This window comes from Phasianus colchicus, chromosome 2 (assembly GCF_987193195.1).
Source record: "Phasianus colchicus chromosome 2, bPhaCol1.hap1.1, whole genome shotgun sequence".
Taxonomy (NCBI): domain Eukaryota; kingdom Metazoa; phylum Chordata; class Aves; order Galliformes; family Phasianidae; genus Phasianus; species Phasianus colchicus.
The window spans coordinates 98465023-98483926 of record NC_143437.1 but is presented as its reverse complement, the minus strand read 5'-3'; positions in this window follow the sequence as shown (position 1 = coordinate 98483926).

Genomic DNA, 18904 nt, shown 5'->3' with positions numbered 1-18904 from the left:
TGCTCACCTTCATTCAATAAAAGAGGAATTTCTTAGAGAAAAATGGGGGAAAAATTATGTACCAGACAATTGTGTGAAATTTTCTTGAGAAATGATGTGTGAAAATACCACTGAAAATCATAAGCTATCCAGTCTTTTCCTTTTTTGTTCCCGCTTTTTCTTCATGGAGTTTTAGATCTCCTACTTCTGTCACTGCTCAGAAAGGAAATCCATTTCTAGGTTCCTGAAAACTGTTTTAATTTGTTCCACTGGGACTGGTCTGGTGAGAAAGGGAAGGCAGAACTGTGAAATAAAGTTTTGTGGTGAGCCTTGTTATTGTTCTATGAATGTATGTTTACCTAGAACTTAATGGAGCATAATCAAGAACAGGATTTACTGCAGTTTTCTGAAAGTAAGAGAAATTAATCCTGAGATGGGAGACCAAACCAGAGGGCTACATATAAACTTTTAACATAAACTGCCAGAGTATCAGCTTAAGCATTATATTATTATTGTCCTATATGATAAATTGTTATCATGTTCCCTTGTACTCATTTTGCCCCAGTTAGCAAATACTCTCTGGACAATTCACAAGCAGAAGGAGTTTAGCCCCAGAACTATCACAAGGTACAATATGGATGCAAATATCCTGTTTCAATGACAGAGTTTACCTGTGTGGATTCAAAATGCAGTGTGTAATCTTGCCTGACTACTAGAAAATATTCCTTGGAAAATTTTGTTGTATATATGTAGCTCTTATATCATATTTACACTATGTTCTCAACTGACAGAAAGGGAGCGGCCTGTAAATACTTAATTCTGAAGTTTTGAATGTGGCATAAGATTATAGCTTTCTATAATCTAAGAATATACACACCTGGTATTTGTGTCAAGCTCTGAGAGTGAGTAGGAGAGGATGGGATAGTATGCACAGCGAAGTCTATAAACCACTGCAAAGGTGGACACAGCTTTTGCTGTCTTTGTAGAAAATGCTGCATTAAGTGGCAAAGCAACTTGGGTAAATCCTGGCTATCTCTCATCACTTGTTCTGTCTGTATTTTTTCAATTTAGTGTATACATTCACATCTCTGCAAATATTGTAAATCTTTTTATTGAACCGATCTGGACCAAAAATAACAGGATTTACTTTAGGGGATAATTTTCCTCCATGTACTTTATTTGTCCTTTAGTTTTGGACTGATGGTGGTCAGCCATGACTTTTGGTTAATGTTTTAAATGTCCCTGTTTGGAGTTAAATGAGGCATTCCTTTGCAGGGTTACTGTGGAGCATCACAGCAGAGATGATTACATCTTAGTGGCCGATATGGTTTTTGATGTCAATGCCCTTGAAAACTGAATGTTGAATATTAGATGGTTCTTAATAGATGTCATTAATAAAAACAGTAATGTAAAGATGTAAAGACTCTCTTTTTCTAAAGATATAGTGAGTTAAATTAAAATATCAAATCAGAGATAAAAACACTTGAAGATCAATGCAGAATCAATTTTGTAATTAGTAGATGGATTTTATTTCCATGACTATAATGTATTTTCTTCTCTCTTAAAGATTACACTAAGCTGAGATGGAATCCAGAAAAAAAGAGGATATAGGCAGGGCATTTACAGGTATTTTGAAAGTTCTACACCTTTGAAAAATGATTCCATATATAGAGTTGCTCACACCTATTGCACAGCAAATGTAGGACAGTTTACAGCTCTTTCATGTGTAAACTACTTCAAATGTATTTTAGAGAAAAAGCATGGACTCAGGTCTTATTATAAACTAACAGAACAAGAAAGTTTCAATCGTAAATACTGAAGTCAAGTGATTCTCCTCTGCTACCCAAAGGTATCTAAGAAATGATATGTTAGCTAGTCATGTCAGTGGAATAGCCAGTATTGTTTTCAAGTGAAGGAAAGCCAAGCAAACATGCTTCCTTAACTTTTAATGTTTCTGAAACACACGTCTGTATCATTTTGTTCTCTACAAGATATTGCTCCAAATTGTTTTGGGACTGAAAATCTTATAAGCAGCAGGAGAGGACTGGTTTGATCCTAGAAGCACATCATCACAACCTGGCGTGAACAGCAGAAGCCTGGAAATTCTTATTTACACAGTTCTATCCATTTAGCCCAGTTTAGTGATTTGCTTTAATACTTGTTTTAATACTTTTTTTTTTTTTTTTTTTTTTTTTTTTAAGTACATTATTAAATGAAGCTATTAGACAGTGGCTTAAACATAAGGGGACATGGCCTATAGCTTTTTTCCCAATCAATCATTTTATTTTTTAAAAAGATCTCAGAATGTATTTTTGGGTTAATGAATTTCATTATCAGTTCTAACCTCCCTACGTTGCAAGAAGAATTATAAAATGTTGTACATAGAACAGTATTTTGGAAAAGACATATATAACAATAATTTATGCTGGTACTTAATGCATACATACCGTAAACAGGCAGTAAACAATCCTCTGACACAGTGCTTGGGATGAAACAACTCAGATGTGTGGCAGTAAGACTACACTGCACTGACATTCAGCACTGGCTCAGCTGAAGATAGCAAGATACATTTTGAGTGTAAGCTATGAGTAAAAAGTTGTGTTTATTTCTGTTGCTCTCCTGTTTTATAAATATCTTCCCTTTAATGTATATGGCTTTTCCTTCTCCTTTAAGAGTGCTGTTTCACGTTTGCTTTCTGCTGAATTTGTGGACATAGCAAGGTTAGCCCAGGACAAGCAACATGCACCTTTAGACACAGATGGCCAAGAGTGCTGCTTCACACCATGAATGCAGCTGCGTGGGAGGAATAGCATTAACCTGGCTTGCTCACTCCTCTCAGGTAGGTCTCTAGTGGGCAAGAGTCTCTTTTCAAAGATCATACAATAGGATTATTCTGCTAGAAACAATTCCTGCCCCTGCACTGAATGTGTACATGCTAAGAAATCCAGAGAGACCATGGCTTTACATACTTCTGTTAATGATATTAGGGAAATACCTGGTCTGATGTTAATATACAGGAGATGTAAATTCCCAATGGTCTCAGTCTCAGAGTTCATCTAAGAGAACTCTATACTCCACTGACAGACAAAAGAAAAATGCTCATCAGGCTGCTGGCTTCACTGTTGTCTCTGCATTCTTGCTTTAAAAGGATTGGAGAACTAGAAATGTGATGAGGCCTGCAGGTAGATTTTCAGAATGAAACAGAAGTCGTTTTTCCTTGCCATATTCTTTCCACTATTGTTTTCAAAAGCTGGTACTATAAATTTTCTCAGTATAAGCTGAGCATCATGTCAATTTTTATACATCCTCTTGATGCACATTTTCTTCAATACTGAATATAAAATTATAAAGTGAAGCTCAGTGTAAAGTATAGTAAGGAAAAAAAATGTAGATTTTTCTCCTAATGACAGGCAGTTTACTGTTGGTCTCCACTCTGGGGTGTGAAACTTATTTGTCATTATAAATTCCATTAGAGGTAGTATCAAATAATCATAATCAAATCTGTTGAAACAGTCATATAGTATTACTGTGATATCTGACCAGCTTCAGGGCTGAAGAAGGCACTATTCTAAACAGAAGTAACATATAAAAGTATATGAAGGGTATTCAAGGAAAACTAGTAAATCCTAAATACTATGGAACAACTCTATTAGCAACAAATCTGTGTGAAAAATGAAATGTCTGAAAAATAAAATAATGTATAGCTATTACCCAACTTAGGGCTTTTTCTTTTAAGTGACTGGCTTCTGTGATTTAGATTTAGCTTCACAGAGTCACAGAATGGCTCAGGATGAAGGGATCTTTGAGGACTCGTCTAATCCAGTCCTCTTTTCAAAGCTTGGTCAGACGGAGCATATTGCTCATGGCTGTGTCCAGTCCAGTATTGAAGATCTCCAAGGATGAAGGCTACAACCCTTCAGGCAACCAGTTCCAATGCTTGAACACATTCTCATTTTTTTTTTTTTTTTCTTTTTCCGTGTATTTAACGCAAATTACTTTATTTCTACATGTGCTAATCTTTTTTTGTTTTCATTAGGCACTACTGGAAGGAGCCTGGCTTTGTCTTTTTTTCTCCTCCCAGCCACCTGTACACATAGATATGACCCCCTGTGAACCTTCACAGAATCATAAAATTGTAAATGTTGGAAGAGACCTCAAGAGATCATTGAGTCCAACCCCCTTGATAAAGTGGATTCCCTACAATACAGATAGTTGTCCAGATGGACACCCTACACAGGTAGGTGTTCAGATGGCTCTGAATATCTCCATAGAAGGAGACTCCACAACCTCTCTGGACAATTTGTTCCTGGGCTCCGTCACCCTTATTGTGAAGAGGTTCTTCTGCATGTTTGTATGGAACTTCCTATGTACAAGTTTTACGCTTTTATTTCTTGTCCTATTGCTTCGCATCACCAAGAAGAGCCTGGACTCATTTATTTGCCTCTGACCTCCCTTTAGATATTTATAAACATTTATCAGCTCCCCTCTCATTTTTTTCCCTAGGCTGAGCAGATCTGGATTACTTACCTTTCCACATATGGGAGAAGCTCCAGGCCCTCTGTCATCTTTGTGGCTCTCTGCTGGACTCCTTCTAGGAGTCCCTCTCTTTTTTGAACTGGAGAGCCCAGAACTGGACATAGTATTCTAAGCGTGGCCTCACCATAGCAGAGTAGATGGAGAGTCACCTTCCTTGACCTGCTGGCCATGCTCTTTTCTCTTCATTGAGCTGTCCCATCTTACTCAGTCTTTCCTCATGGGAGAGATGCCCTAGTCCCTTAATCAATTTTGCAGCCCTTCACTGGATTTGTTATGGTAAATCTATGTATCCCCTGTACTGGAGAACACAGAACTGGACCCAGCACTCTAGGTGACATTACAAGCGTAGACCTTCCCTGATCTGCTAGCACTCTCATGCAGCCCAGGGTGCTGTTGGCCTCTTTTTCTTCAAAGTTGCATTTCTGCTTCATGGTCTGCTTCTGGCACTAGCATTTGTCCCAGGATATTGTGTAGCTTTTTGCTAGTCTATGATCATAGAATCATAGAATCATAGAATGGCCTAGGTTAAAAAGGACCACAATGATCATCTGGTTTCAACCCCCCTGCTATGTGCAGGGTAGCCAACCACCAGACCAGGCTGCCCAGAGCCACATCCAGCCTGCCGTTGAATGCCTCCAGGGATGGGGCATCCACAACCTCCTTGAGCAAACTATTCCAGTGTGTCAGCACCCTCTGTGTGAAAAACTTCCCCCTAATATCTAACCTAAATCTCCACTGTCTCAGTTTAAAACCATTCCCCCTTCTCCTGTCACTATCCACCCTCATAAGCAGAGTATGATCTGGGCATTAGGACATACTGAACCATAAGAAAGCAAACTTCCTAACACTGAAATAAATTTATTGACTGTGGAAAAATATTGCTTCATTTTTTTTTCTATACTGGAAAACACTGTTTTTCAATTACTTTTTATACTGAAGGTGCACTTTGATAATGTGCTTAGATCAAGCCTATATCTTTGGAAACAATAACTTCACTAAATAAAGAATTTTTCAGTTATATACATATGCATAAGCAAGAAATATGTGACATAACTTTGCTGAAAACTAAATACCTAGGATTTTTAGAAATATAAAAGGTCAAAGAACCACCTCGGGAAAATTCAGCATGTTTTCATTACCTAAATCTGATTCATATTTCTGTAATACCCTAAACCAGAACAAGTGAAAAAAAAAAAAAATACATGTTAAGGATTATGCAAAAAACTTTACTTGATCAATTTTTTATGATTTCATAAAATAACAGAATAACCTGAGTTGGAAGTGACCCGCAAGGACCACTCGGTCCAACCCCCAGCTCCACACAGGACCACCCAAAATCCAAACCCTATGTTTGTTAGCAGCGCCTAACACTGTTTGAACTCCTGCACTTGGAGCTGGGCCCACTGCCCTAGGCAGCCTGTTCCATGCAAACTGCCCCCTGATGAAGAGCATGTTCCTAATATCCACCCGATCTTCCCCCTGATAGATACATGCTGTAAACTCAAATCAAACCACTGGCCACCACACAGCAGATTTAATGCTGCTGGTGGTGATTGCTTCCCTTTTGTCTGAACTAGTGGTGTTTGTGGAAATTCTGAGAAGAAGCTGAACTGTTCAAGCACAGCAAGGTATGTGCCTGGTGATTTACTTCATATTGCTTCTGCTCTTTGGATTTTAAATAAGTAATAATGAACTCCTTCCAATTCCACTGTAAGTTTAGGCCCAGACTTTACTGTTTTACAGCTTACTGATCATAAATAATATTTTGGGGCAATTATATGATATAGCTTGCCGCCCATAAAGAATAAGAGGGTAAAATATTCACATTTAATTTTTCATTCCCAGTCTGAATTTAAATTGTAAATAAGGAAAGTTCCTCCTGGTCTGGTTCTTAATGATCATAATAGCTTCTGTAATTCATGTCAGAGTCCTTAAAGGTGGTAATACTGATTAAATTATAAATATCTTCCTAACATGTTCATTGCCTCTGCTACTTAAATACACTTCTGATTTCACAGAAAGCAATGCTTATGTTTAGCACTCTGTAGCATTGCCGAGGTGTGTTCTATCATTACCTTTCAGTGTTGTACTCATGTGGCATATCCAATCTAGTAATATTAAAATACATGGGTAAAGATTTATTGAAAATCCAAATGAATATGTCAAGGCTCATGTTCTACATTGTATGAAGATTTACTTTTTGTTGCCCATTATTATTTGGTAATATTATAAGGTTTAAGAGCAGTAGAGTAGGAAGGCATTTAAAATCTTCATACTCTTAATGCAAGCATTCCTGGAAAGTGCTGTTCAAATCCAAGACACTCGAAGAGACTACATTGTGAATGTATGTGTTGCCCATCTCTTAATTTGCTTCTGTGGAAGCCATGTTATACCCACAGTGTATAGAATTTAGAAACAGGTTAGGCATGCCAGGCATCTTTATGCCTACAGGTTATGTCACTGTTAGATGTGTCGACTCTGTAGCCTCTAGAGCTTTGTGTGTACCACGGTTCCTAGCTGTCCTGTGTCAACAGTCATTTTGATGGCTGCATATGCAAGCAGGACCTTGATTTGTCTGACGTTTTCAGAGACTTCCAATTTTTGTAGTGTCTGTGAGGTCAACCTCTGTTGCTCTGACAGTGAACTACAGGTAGACTTGCTTGCCAGCTCAGTTGTTTGTTTCATGCCTTGCTACATAAAAAAAACAACAATGAACCACACTTGCTGAATAATGCTTTTCTAGTCGTCTTGAATGGGATATTTTTTTCCTCTGCAGAAATTTGTTTTTTATTTTGTTTGCTGATTTTATTTCTCTATCTATGAGCAAATCAGACTCTGAAGAGCATGTTCTGATCATACAAAATGTACATTTTTTGGTCTATGTTATTTAAATGTTTTCTTCCACCTGTCTGCAACTCAACCTGGTATATGAAAACAGATAACTGGCTAGAGTTAAATCCTCTTTGTCTTTCTCCACTGTATTCTCAAGGAACTGTCTTTGTATTTACAAAATTGTAAAAGCTTTCTCATTGAGGCCTGTATGTCTACACTTTTAAACTTCTCTCAAAATCTGTTGCTCATTTTTATCTTTCAAATGATTTCTCACTTAATTCACACTCTTTTACTATTCTTAATATGAGTTTTCAGATAGATAGCCTCTTCTTTAGAGAAGACATTGAATTGTCCAAATAGCAGTAGATGTTCCTCATCACTCAAGACCCAGAAGGGTCTTTGGAACTGGATGTCACTCACTGGCAAGTGGGTGCATAATAGAAAGGCTATGACTAGAATCAAACATGCTCCAGAAGTACAGTGAATTACAAGTCATTTTGTGAAATACTTTCTGCTGTATTTACTGAATTCACACAGAAATAGTGTTTTTAAGGCTCAAAATAATTCAGGGCTTTTTTGATCTGCCTTAAAGTCCTTGAATTTCTGTTCAAACCATTAAAGACTCTTTTCCTTGCTTCCAGAAGAACTTTGAACTAGCCTGAGCATTTGTTGTCTGGTGAATGAGAAAGTCCTGAATGAGTTTGGTGGGATTATTTTTTAAGATAGTCATGTCAAGAAACTTCTCCAAAGATTATTATTATTATTATTATTATTTTAAACACAAAGACATTTATTTCAGTCATCCTAAATATGCTTATTATTTGTCATGAAATTTCAAGCTTGCTGAGATGGGAACAAAATTTTCAGTTGAACTAACACTCCTGCCTGTTTTACTAAAACTGATTTCTATTCACTTCTCAATGGCATTTTCTTTAGTTGTCAGTTGGAGGGTCATATTTAGTATATGTGGAAGTGCATATAGCTGCATGTAATACAACCCTTCATATTTCCATAAAACAACTGCACGTTACAGCTGGATGGACCATGAGATAGAATTTGATCAAAATATTTTATATAAAAAGGGATACTACAAAAGTTCTTCTAAGTTACTAAAGCATTTGAAGGAGCTTTTATCAGGAGGTTGGATGGGGTTTTGATGGATAAAAAGCTAATGGCACTACACTCTCAGTCTCAGCGGAAATCTATCTTGATCTCATTAACAGCTGAGAGCTAGAGACATGAGAACAGTAATGAAAACAAATGATTTAGAATGCAATGGAAACTATTATTTAGATTCCAGGGCTCCTCCTGTATGTACTGGTCATGGGCAAATCCTGCAGCAGGAGAAAAATCTATTAGAATGTAAAGGATGAGTGACTCAATGTAATTCAGAGTTTAGCCTTTCTTTCTTAAAGAGTCTAAGAAAGAAATTTTTGCAGTAAATCTATATCTACAAGGGAGTTTGTGTCATAATAAATTGTATCAAAATCGTGAGAAATTGCAAGAATAAAACCCCAGAAGACAAGATGGTTGACTTTAAAATGTTTTCAATTTTTAAAAGATTTTCATTACTGTCCATCCAGCTCAATCTCAAAGTGAATACATTTTTAACTTCACTGGTTGACATAGGTGAGATGAATTCTTAATATGCCAGTTACTAAAAATTATTAGCAAAAGAATATAATTTTTTAGATTATCATATGTAATGCGTGACTCCAAAACTAGCCTGTAAATATGAAAGTGACTACGTGTGTGCTGATTCTTCACATTGTAGTTTAGTATCATTTTATCCTTTAGGACAAAAAATATTACAGAAGAGCATTTCATTTTCTATGCTTTGTGTGTGTGTGTGTACAATAACATTTTTTGATATTTTTTTCCCCTGAGATTGCAGTTTTTCTGATCATTAGGTTTTAGTCCATTTAGCAATCCTGAAATAACATTTTATGGGAAAATCAGAAACCATTTGTTAATGGTATTTGTTAAACATTATTTGAGACATGCAGCTTCAAGGATGACATCTAGTTATCTCAATTTGTCACAAAAAAAAAAAAAAAAAAAAGCTAAAATGATTATCCTAAGTAAAGGAGTTTATGTAAAATTTAGAGATTGAAAGCTGAATTAGAGATCAGGATGGATTTTAATATTTTTCATTGTCAATAGTCCTCCTTTTGTGATGCTTTAAAACATCATGTGAATTTTCATCATTGCCTTATAAAAATACGTAGTATAAATAATAGAAACAGTGTGATTTCTTCTGTTTCTAAAAAGATATTTTTGATTTTCTATAGCACTTATTAAGCTTCTTAGCTGACCTCTTTCTTTTCCATATTTTGTTGGTTTTTTTTTTCAAAAAAATACTTCATATTATGCTGTTCTTAAAGCAGTAAGATCACTGATGCTTATCCTGATTAACCCTTTCTTATCTTTCCTTTAATACTTACAAGAAAAAATATGTATTTTATTAGAGTATAATTTCTTGAATAGGATATTTTTATTCCTGTGTTTTTATTCTGCCTAACAAGTACTCTTATTACACAAAGAAATAGGTGAGAAAAGCATAGATATCTCTACCTCGTACAATTAAAGGAGAATTAGGATTTTCCAGTCATAAAGTTCCAGACTTCTGAGGTTCAACATTTTTTTTGCCCAGGCAAAAATGTGCAGTATCATCTGGGACTGCATCCCAATGGTCTAATAGCAATGGAAAGAGAAAGATCCACTGACTGGACAGAAAAAATGAATTCAGGCATCTGAAACTGTACTTGGTGCAAACTTTCAGGCATCTGGACAGCTCTAGGCCCCTGAATACCTACTACCTTAAACAGATCATGGTATTCGTCAATAAATCTGTAGCCAAATTGTTATATTCACTTTTCTAACTCTAATGTATTCTAATTATTTTTCATTAGAATAAACGATAGAAAAATTGAGATTTTATTTTTACAGTCCAAAATAAGTTATATATTATTAAAGATTTCTTTTAAAGATCAGTTTTTACACTGAGATTTCAGGTCCAACAATAGCAACCAATTATACTCCATGCCTGGGATGATAAACTTCGGTTCAGAGTTTTTGAAAGCAGGTATACATGTGTAGGTGTTATGGAATCTTATCATAAAGCAGTATGTTAAATTGTTTTAAACTAACAAGTTCCTTGTGGTGATCATAGAGATCTTCACTGATGAACTTATCTCTAAAATTCTCAACGCCGGGACTTTTTATGTTCAAAGTGCCATAGTCCAGTTTATCTGTGCAGGAATTATTGATGATTCTTAAATCTCATCTAGGTCTCCCATAATTGCATGAGATACCATTCCAATATTTTTCAAGCCCCTGTGGGCCACTGTGAAAAATTCACTGACTCCATAGTCTGTCACAGGAGTGTTTTATATCATCACAAGAGGGGTGCATAATGTATTCCACAAAGAATGACATGAAGAAAAGCATGTCTTATATACATGCAAAGTTTAAAGATCAGTGTTGAAGAATAAAAGTGATTAAAAGAAGCTAAATTTGACATTATCACCACTATAGTATCTGTAAATATTATCCTCTTAAGCAACCTACTTCATCAGCTGCCAGTAATGTTTGGGTGAAATGCTGTCTCAGAAAGAAACCTGGAAATTCACTCATTCGAGATGGATGTAAATGGACTGTAAGTGACTATGAGGAAGTGATATAGTTAACAGGTCTTTACTTCTTAGCCTATGCAAAGAAGTAGCAGGTGGCTCCCTAGTCATCTACTGTGACATTTAAAACCAGAACAAGTAAAACACTAGAAAAGAGAGTATTTGTAATAAAAATAATGACATAAAGTAGCACTAGATAAACAAGTGCTAGATTAACAAAGATATGCAAATCTTCAAAGCAAATCTTCAAAGCTCTTCAGTACCATCACTAGTAGGGCAAATATCCATAAAAGATACATTCTTTACCTGCATGGCTATAATTTTGTTAATGACTTCAGGTCAATTTTAAAAATGAAATGTATTTTCAGTAATTATCCAGTTTAATTGAGTTCAAAAAATTTGTTGCAGAGGTGGAAGAGATTGAATGTCACTGACCTGCTGTGAGTAAGAATTAGGATCAATACAAGCAGTTGGTTGAGTTGTGACTGCAGTGAGATAGGGGGTTCACTATAACTTTGTTCAGGTTATGAAGCCCAAAGTACCTTTTAGCAAGAACTAGCAAAATCTTTTATTCGCTGACCCCAGCAAAATATAACAATGTTCAAGACAATTATGCATTAATTAATCTCCAGTGGCAAATTCCCAAGAATTAGCACTGTGCTATAACCACTGTATCATAAACAACCCTTTTTCTAATGTTGCTGGTTGGTTTGATGTAGATGGCTAGTCAAATCATGCATTTTTGGAGTTATTTCTGCTGTACTGCAGAAACGTTGTTGAGGACAGATATGAACAAGAATCTGAATTTGCAGTATATATTAAGGACTAGCACTCAATTTTACAAGTTTCCCTTACTGTGGGTTTGCAATGATACATATGACTGTGTTGTGGGATATAATTTAAAAGAACATTCTAAGGTACACTGCATATTTTATTTTCACTTACTAAATGAAAATGCTAAGGGTCACCAACCTGCTAGTTTTCCTCTTGCTTCAACACAGTGGAATTTGCAATGCAAATGTGACATGCAATTGTAAAATGGGATTTTTTTCTGTTGACATGGAACATTAAAAAATGTCTGTATCATCTTTATGGACATACATTTTTAAATTCAGAATAGATGGATGGTGGAGTATTCATAGATTCACACTCTTCATGGTATTAAAAAAAGGCACCAGCTCTTCTTTGATATTGTTAGACACTGACCTTCTATTTCATTTTTTAAAGATATATTCATTCTTAAAAACTTCAGCCATTATATTTTCAAGGAAACCATTGTATTGCTTTATTGAAAAAAAAGGTGATCATAATAGAACATCAAAATGATTGTTATTGGAATAGACAGCTTTTTTTTTTTTTTTTTTTTTTTTTTTCACAAGACCTGTTCTTTAGAGTTTGGATTTGGATTTTGGAAATTTTCCTGCTCCTGCACATTTATCTGTTAGGCTTCATGTTCTAGAAAATTTCACAGCTTTAACCTGAAACATTAACTTCCATGGATTTCAGTATATACTTCTAGCTCTGGATGAAAATTTTGACTAGGTTAGAAAATACTCAGAATATGCTGGAAAGAAAAGCTTCACCAAAATAAGAATTAGAATGACTGAAACAAGCAGCTTTTAGATGAGTTTCACAGTGGAACAGTGAAAGATCCTATAAACTTTCAACCTATCTTAAATTATTAACATAATTCTTTACAATTTCTCACGAGCTTAGAATTGGACATCCCATGATGTGGCTGCATGATCAAGGACTAAGTGTTCTGGATTCAGGCCATGAATTCAAAGGTGAGGTTAGTGTCCAAAACTTGAAAATTCAGCCCACCCAGCAGTAATAGAAATGTATGTGCTGCATGCTTGTTTATTTTTTATTTTTTCCCTACGTATGCATGTATGAAATTCTCCCTTGTTACTAGTTATTTACCAGTATGAAGTGTTTTTAATTTGTCAAAATAATAAGACAAATATAAATCAGGAATACTGCAGGTGATAATGAGGGCTTGGGGTGTGGGAAAAGTAAAGAAAAGGACAATCAATATTTCATCAGCATATCTCAGGAGGCTTCTAAAGACCCATTTACAAAATATGAGATATTAAGACAGAATAATGTTATATAAAGGCTATAAACATGTATTTTACAATTTTACTAAGAAAATTATTGCATATATATTCTGCTAGATAGGTGTATATTTGAATAATTCATTACACCCTGAGCACACAGAAATACTGGCTACTTTCTCTATTATTTCCTTTGCACTGAGATATAGAAAAGAAACATGAAAAGAATCCCTGGGAACTCAGTAGATTACTTGATATCAATAAGTTGATAGCACTTTGGTGCACATATAAAAGACAGGAGCCAGAGTCAACAGATCTACTCATGTCATGGAGCCTGATTTAAATGCCTTGGTTATTTTTCCCAAAAGAAAGCTGTAGTAAGTGGATGCTTCAATATGGGATGAAGTTGAAAAGACAGAGTAAGATGGACTCTGGTCAACTGATGTCATCATACCAAATTTATTATATATATAATGCATAGCGAAAGGTGCACGTGTGCATTCAGAGTAACCTAAGGATGGTTTCTGTGTGTTCAAAAGTGGATCCTACCCGAGCTGTCGTCTGTGTGGTTGTAGAAAAGTGTGGGTAATGCAGAAAGACATAATTTCATGTTTTCTTACATTTAACTTGTAAACTGTAAATTGCTTTTTCATTAGGGAGATCTGTAGCTACTTAACTGTGGCGTGTTCTGGCTATGCCTTTCAAAACAAAAATTTTGCCAGTACGTTCTCTGCATTTGATGCACAGTCTGGCTTCACCTATACTAATAAAATATTTCAGACCTCAGTTCTGGGTAAGCCCTTCCAGACTACTCACTGGGGATTGTATCTGAACAAGACTAGCAAGCAAATCATAGATAGAAATACTTTGGGAGATTTGTTCTTGTCTACAGTTCTAAAAAGTGTAGAGTACAGAGTAGAGTATAATTATATTCCTGTTACTACAAGTATGTAGTTGCTTAATTTTCTAATATATATATAGATATATATATTTACATATATATATACTAGAATATATCTAGTATATTCTAATATATATATACACATATATAATATATATATAATATCTAGTATATATGTATATATACTTAAAAGTAAATTTCTGTCACTTATTTTAGGAGTGAAATACAACTGTGTATTAGAAAGTCGAAATTAAGTTGCTGACTTATGAGCAGCTATGGAATGATGGTTTTATACTCCAATTATGGACAAGAAAAATGTGGTCAGTAGAGTTACTGGAGCTTTTTTAGTGCTTTCATCTTATAGTGAAGGAGTTTTGTAGTCATTGACCGCAGTCTGAATGCAGTTGGTGCATTTTTGAATCATCACGGTGTATATAAGACATCCATGTGTGAACAGCTAAAATGAAAGAACCCATAGGATGCTTAAGCCTTTGTGGAACAGCAATTGGAGGCCAGATAGGGTATTTCAGACACCATTAAGTGCCCTTGCTTTGATAGCTGAATCTGAATTGGTCACTCCCAAAATGCAGTTCATATGAGCTGTTTTAGATTCCCATTTGAAGATGGGATTAGTTAAGTCCCTGGAAACTCCTAATTCCCTCTGTAATTTAAAAGAGAATCTTCCATAATCCTAACTTTAGTAGTGGGTGACTTCAAGACATGCAGTACAAGTAGATAAGATAAAACATTTGCCCATATACTTAAACATCACAACTTTTGCTGGTATGAAATGAAAGATTGTCTGTAATGATCCTGGTTTCATTCCAGCATATAAGTAATGGAGGTATGATGTATACAAGAGCTGATGAGAAAGATTGGCTTGAACACAAACAAAGGTAAGAGTTCGCTTCTGACTTTTTTACAATACAATCAGCTTATGCATTGTTACAAAGATTTCCTCTTTTAGTATCTACAAAAAATCTGGGCTTCTCTCATTACAATTTATGAGAAGACTGCTTGGGATAGAGCAGAAGAGTTGGGAGAGAACAAGTGAAACTCAGCCTGAAAGAGGAGTAAGAAAAGGTGCATTTTTAATGTTTATATTTGTTTTACACAACCCAATTTGTTTTAATTGACAATTAATTAAATTAATTTTCCTCAAGCTGTTTTGCCTGTGAAGGTAGCTGGTAAGAAATCTCCCTGTGCTTACCTCATCCTCCAAACTTTCTCATCCTCTTTTGTCCTCTTGTCCCTTTGAGGAAGGGTGAATGAGGGGCTAGATGGTGTTTGGCTGTTTGCTGAGGCAAAATACCACAGCTTCAAACTGAGTCGGGATTAACATAGAATATATTATAGCACAAACTTTTATTAATGATCTCTAAGAATACATCCTTAAAAATATAAGAACTGGGTTTCTTAGTAGTATCATGACTAACATTTTAAATAAATGTTTTTAATTAAGTTGCCTGTACTGGGACTAAAGCAGAGGACCAGCCATTAAAGTCTTGACTTGCAGTATACAAGCACCATATGCAATATACACAAGCACCATGATCTGTAAGTACTGTGGAGTCATTGGGCACTTAGGAAGGTTTTTCTGTAGGTCGTATGTCTTATCTGAGAGTTGCATGCACATATTGTTCATGTTGTATGACACTGAAAAGACACTAGATGCTAACAGTTGGTAACTTAAATTTCTCTTTTAATTCTGCTATCTGAACATGCTATATTTCTTCTAATGTACAAAACTAATGTACAAGACTAATGTACAAAACCTGTGAATATGTAAGAATGGAAACATGCATTTAAATGATAGTACTGAATTCTACCCTTCAGATATTCTCAATCTCTCTCTCTTTTTTTTTTTTCCTTTTTTTTTTTTCCTTTTCTGACCTTTCTCTCTCTTTCTTTCTTTCTTTCTTTCTTTCTTTCTTTCTTTCTTTCTTTCTTTCTTTCTTTCTTTCTTTCTTTCTTTCTTTCTTTCTTTTCTTTCTTTCTCTTCCTTCCTTCCTTCCTTCCTTCCTTCCTTCCTTCCTTCCTTCCTTCCTTCCTTCCTTCCTTCCTTCCTTCCTTCCTTCCTTCCTTCCTTCCTTCCTTCCTTCCTTCCTTCCTTCCTTCCTTCCTTCCTTCCTTCCTTCCTTTCTCTTTTGTGTGTGTGTGTGAGATTACCCTTTGAAGATATGAGATCTGATGCCTGTTCATTCTTCAGCTTTTTCACCTCTTGATACACATGTGGTTTTCTAGGCTGGGATACATTTTTTGAAAGAACTGTAGAAGTATGGCTACAACTTGGATGAATCTCTACCATTCTACATCCCAGAAAACTTGCTTTCTACGTTAATATAGATTCTGGTAAATTCAATCAGCCTTAAGCAGAATACTGTGTACAGAGAGGCCCTTTGTAGTTTAAAAGTTTGAAAAATATGTTTAAGTTAAAGCTAATCAACTTTAATTTAAGCTGTAGATCTTTTCAGCATGACTCATGCCCTCATCATTATCTTACCCCTACAAAATAACTAAAATACTAGTGTAATTAAGATCAGTATCTTATAAAATTTATCTTGAGGAAACTTACCACACAAAAAGAATACTTTTCAGTTTTTTAACAGCACCAAACATAATTGTCCTTTATTTTCATAAAAATGGGAATTTGTTACTCCACTACATGGTAGAGGAATCTTCTATATGATTAATGTATTTAAATACAATGGTTATGATTACAGAATACCAAACAGGTAAAAATACTTTGCAACTATGTTATGAATAATCTGATTTCAACAGTCACAATTAAAATGCTTAATAGAGTTGCTTCAATGTCAATATCTATTTTCAGACATTTCAAGTATATGTTACTATCAAGGAATGCAAATTGTACCAGTATTTTCAAAGACATGAAAGTTATGTGGCTGTTTCATATTTTCTGTCCACTTAATAGAGGTGCATTTATGGACCATGACAATGACTCAAATGCCGGCTGCACATTTTCCTGCACTCCTTATGTCAACATATACATGGGGGGTTGGCAGCAAAACAGCTATTTTGGATGGAGGGCGGACTTTGAACTGTTCAGGACCCTGGTAGGAATGGTCCCTTGGTATTCAGTCCTGAAGGGTAAGGGAGTCCAGGAAGGCTGGTTGCTCCCCAAGAATGAAGTCTTAAAGTGACAGGAGCAGGCTGTCCTCCTGTGCTGCAAGACAAGCAAACGGGGAAGAAGACCAGTGTGAATAAACACACTGGTTATAGGGGAAAAAGAGAATCTCCCTCCTGTGAAAGAAGGGATGGATAACTTGGGGAGAGTAAAAAGAAGTGCAGAGAGAAAATTAGAAAGGCAAAAGCCCAGCTTGAACTCAACTTGCCCTCTGCAATAAAAGAGAGCAAAAAATCTTTAACAAATATATTAACAGCGAGAGGAGAGCTAAGTAGAATCTCCGTCTTTTACTGAATGCAAAGGGGAATGTGACCACTGAGAATAAGGAAAAGGCTGAGGTACTCAATGCCTTCTATACACCTGTCTTTAAAATTCAGACAAATTATCCTTGGGGTACTCTACCCCCTGACCTGGAAGTCTGGCACTGGGAGAAGAATGAACTCCCCACAATTCAAGTGGAAACAGTTAGAGACCTACTACTCCACCTGGACTGCCACAAGTCCATGGGGCTGGATGGGATCTACCAGGGGGTGCTGTGGGAGGTGATTGCCAAATTGCTTTCCATCATCTACCAGCTGTCTTGGTCAACCAGAGAGCTCCCAGAAGACTGGAGACTTGCCAAGGTGACTCCCATCTACAAAAAGGATCATAAAGAGAATCTGGGGAACGATAGACCTGTCTGTCTGACCTCAGTGCCAGGAAAGGTTCTGGAGCAGATCATCTCAAGGGAGATCAAAAGGCATGTGTGGGAAAAGGGGGGAATCAGACCTTACCTGCATGGGTTCATGAAAGGCAGGTGTTGTACCACTACACAATGCAGAGCACCTGGCAAACAATGAAGTGCTAGGAGAATTAAGGAAGAAATTAATACAGTAGAGTCTAAAAATCAAGTAGGAATTGTTAGATTTTGAAAGTCTCATGATTTTAACAGTCAGTATTAAGGATACTTTTGACATTGGCTTTTAATAAATTTGTATGAGAAACAGCTTGATGTCAACAGTCTAAAATACAGTAGATAACTTTCCTGTCCCGAATTTTATTTTTCTATTACAAGAACTCATAGATAACTTCATCCTGCATACGGCATTAGAACTAAAGTCACAGTTATTCTCATGACAGTTGGCCCTTTTTGGCCTATTCTGACAGAGAAGTAAAAGCAAGAAAATATAAGACATATGTCTACCCTCTGAAGACACATGGTATTTTAGTGAACATTTGATCACCTTTAAATAAGATTACTTCAGTTCTTGAAATAATCTGGCACAGTAACAGGGATTCTTACGCGTTTCTTCACTTCAGACTTGCTATCTAGATATCAAAGATATCCCAAGGAATACAGAAATGAGATTATATGAATAGATTAATTTAGAAATTCAAGACTAGATTATTATTTTATTTTATTTACTGTCTCTGATTTCCCATATAGAGAATTAGAAAAATAGACCCTTAACATTTTGTTTACAGAAAAATGTAAGCAGGAGAATGTTCCTAATTCTGCAGATGCATCTCAAAAAAAAAAAATAAAAAAAAAAAAAATCCATTTAACTCTTTGGAAATGTATTTGAAATATATTTGCATTGAAGACAAACAATGAAATGGAACTGCATGTATCAATTTCCCTGACCCTGCCATTTGGGGAGAGGATCTCACTCTGTTCATCAATTCTTTGTGCTGACTTAACGTTATGAAAGTTTTAAATCATTCAGCCCTGTTGGTCAGTGTGATAGTAGATTACACAGGGAGTACTTCAAAGCTGCAGGAGCATGATCCATTTTAGCTTTCTTTTGAAGAAACATGACAGAGTTATTCCAGCCAGTTC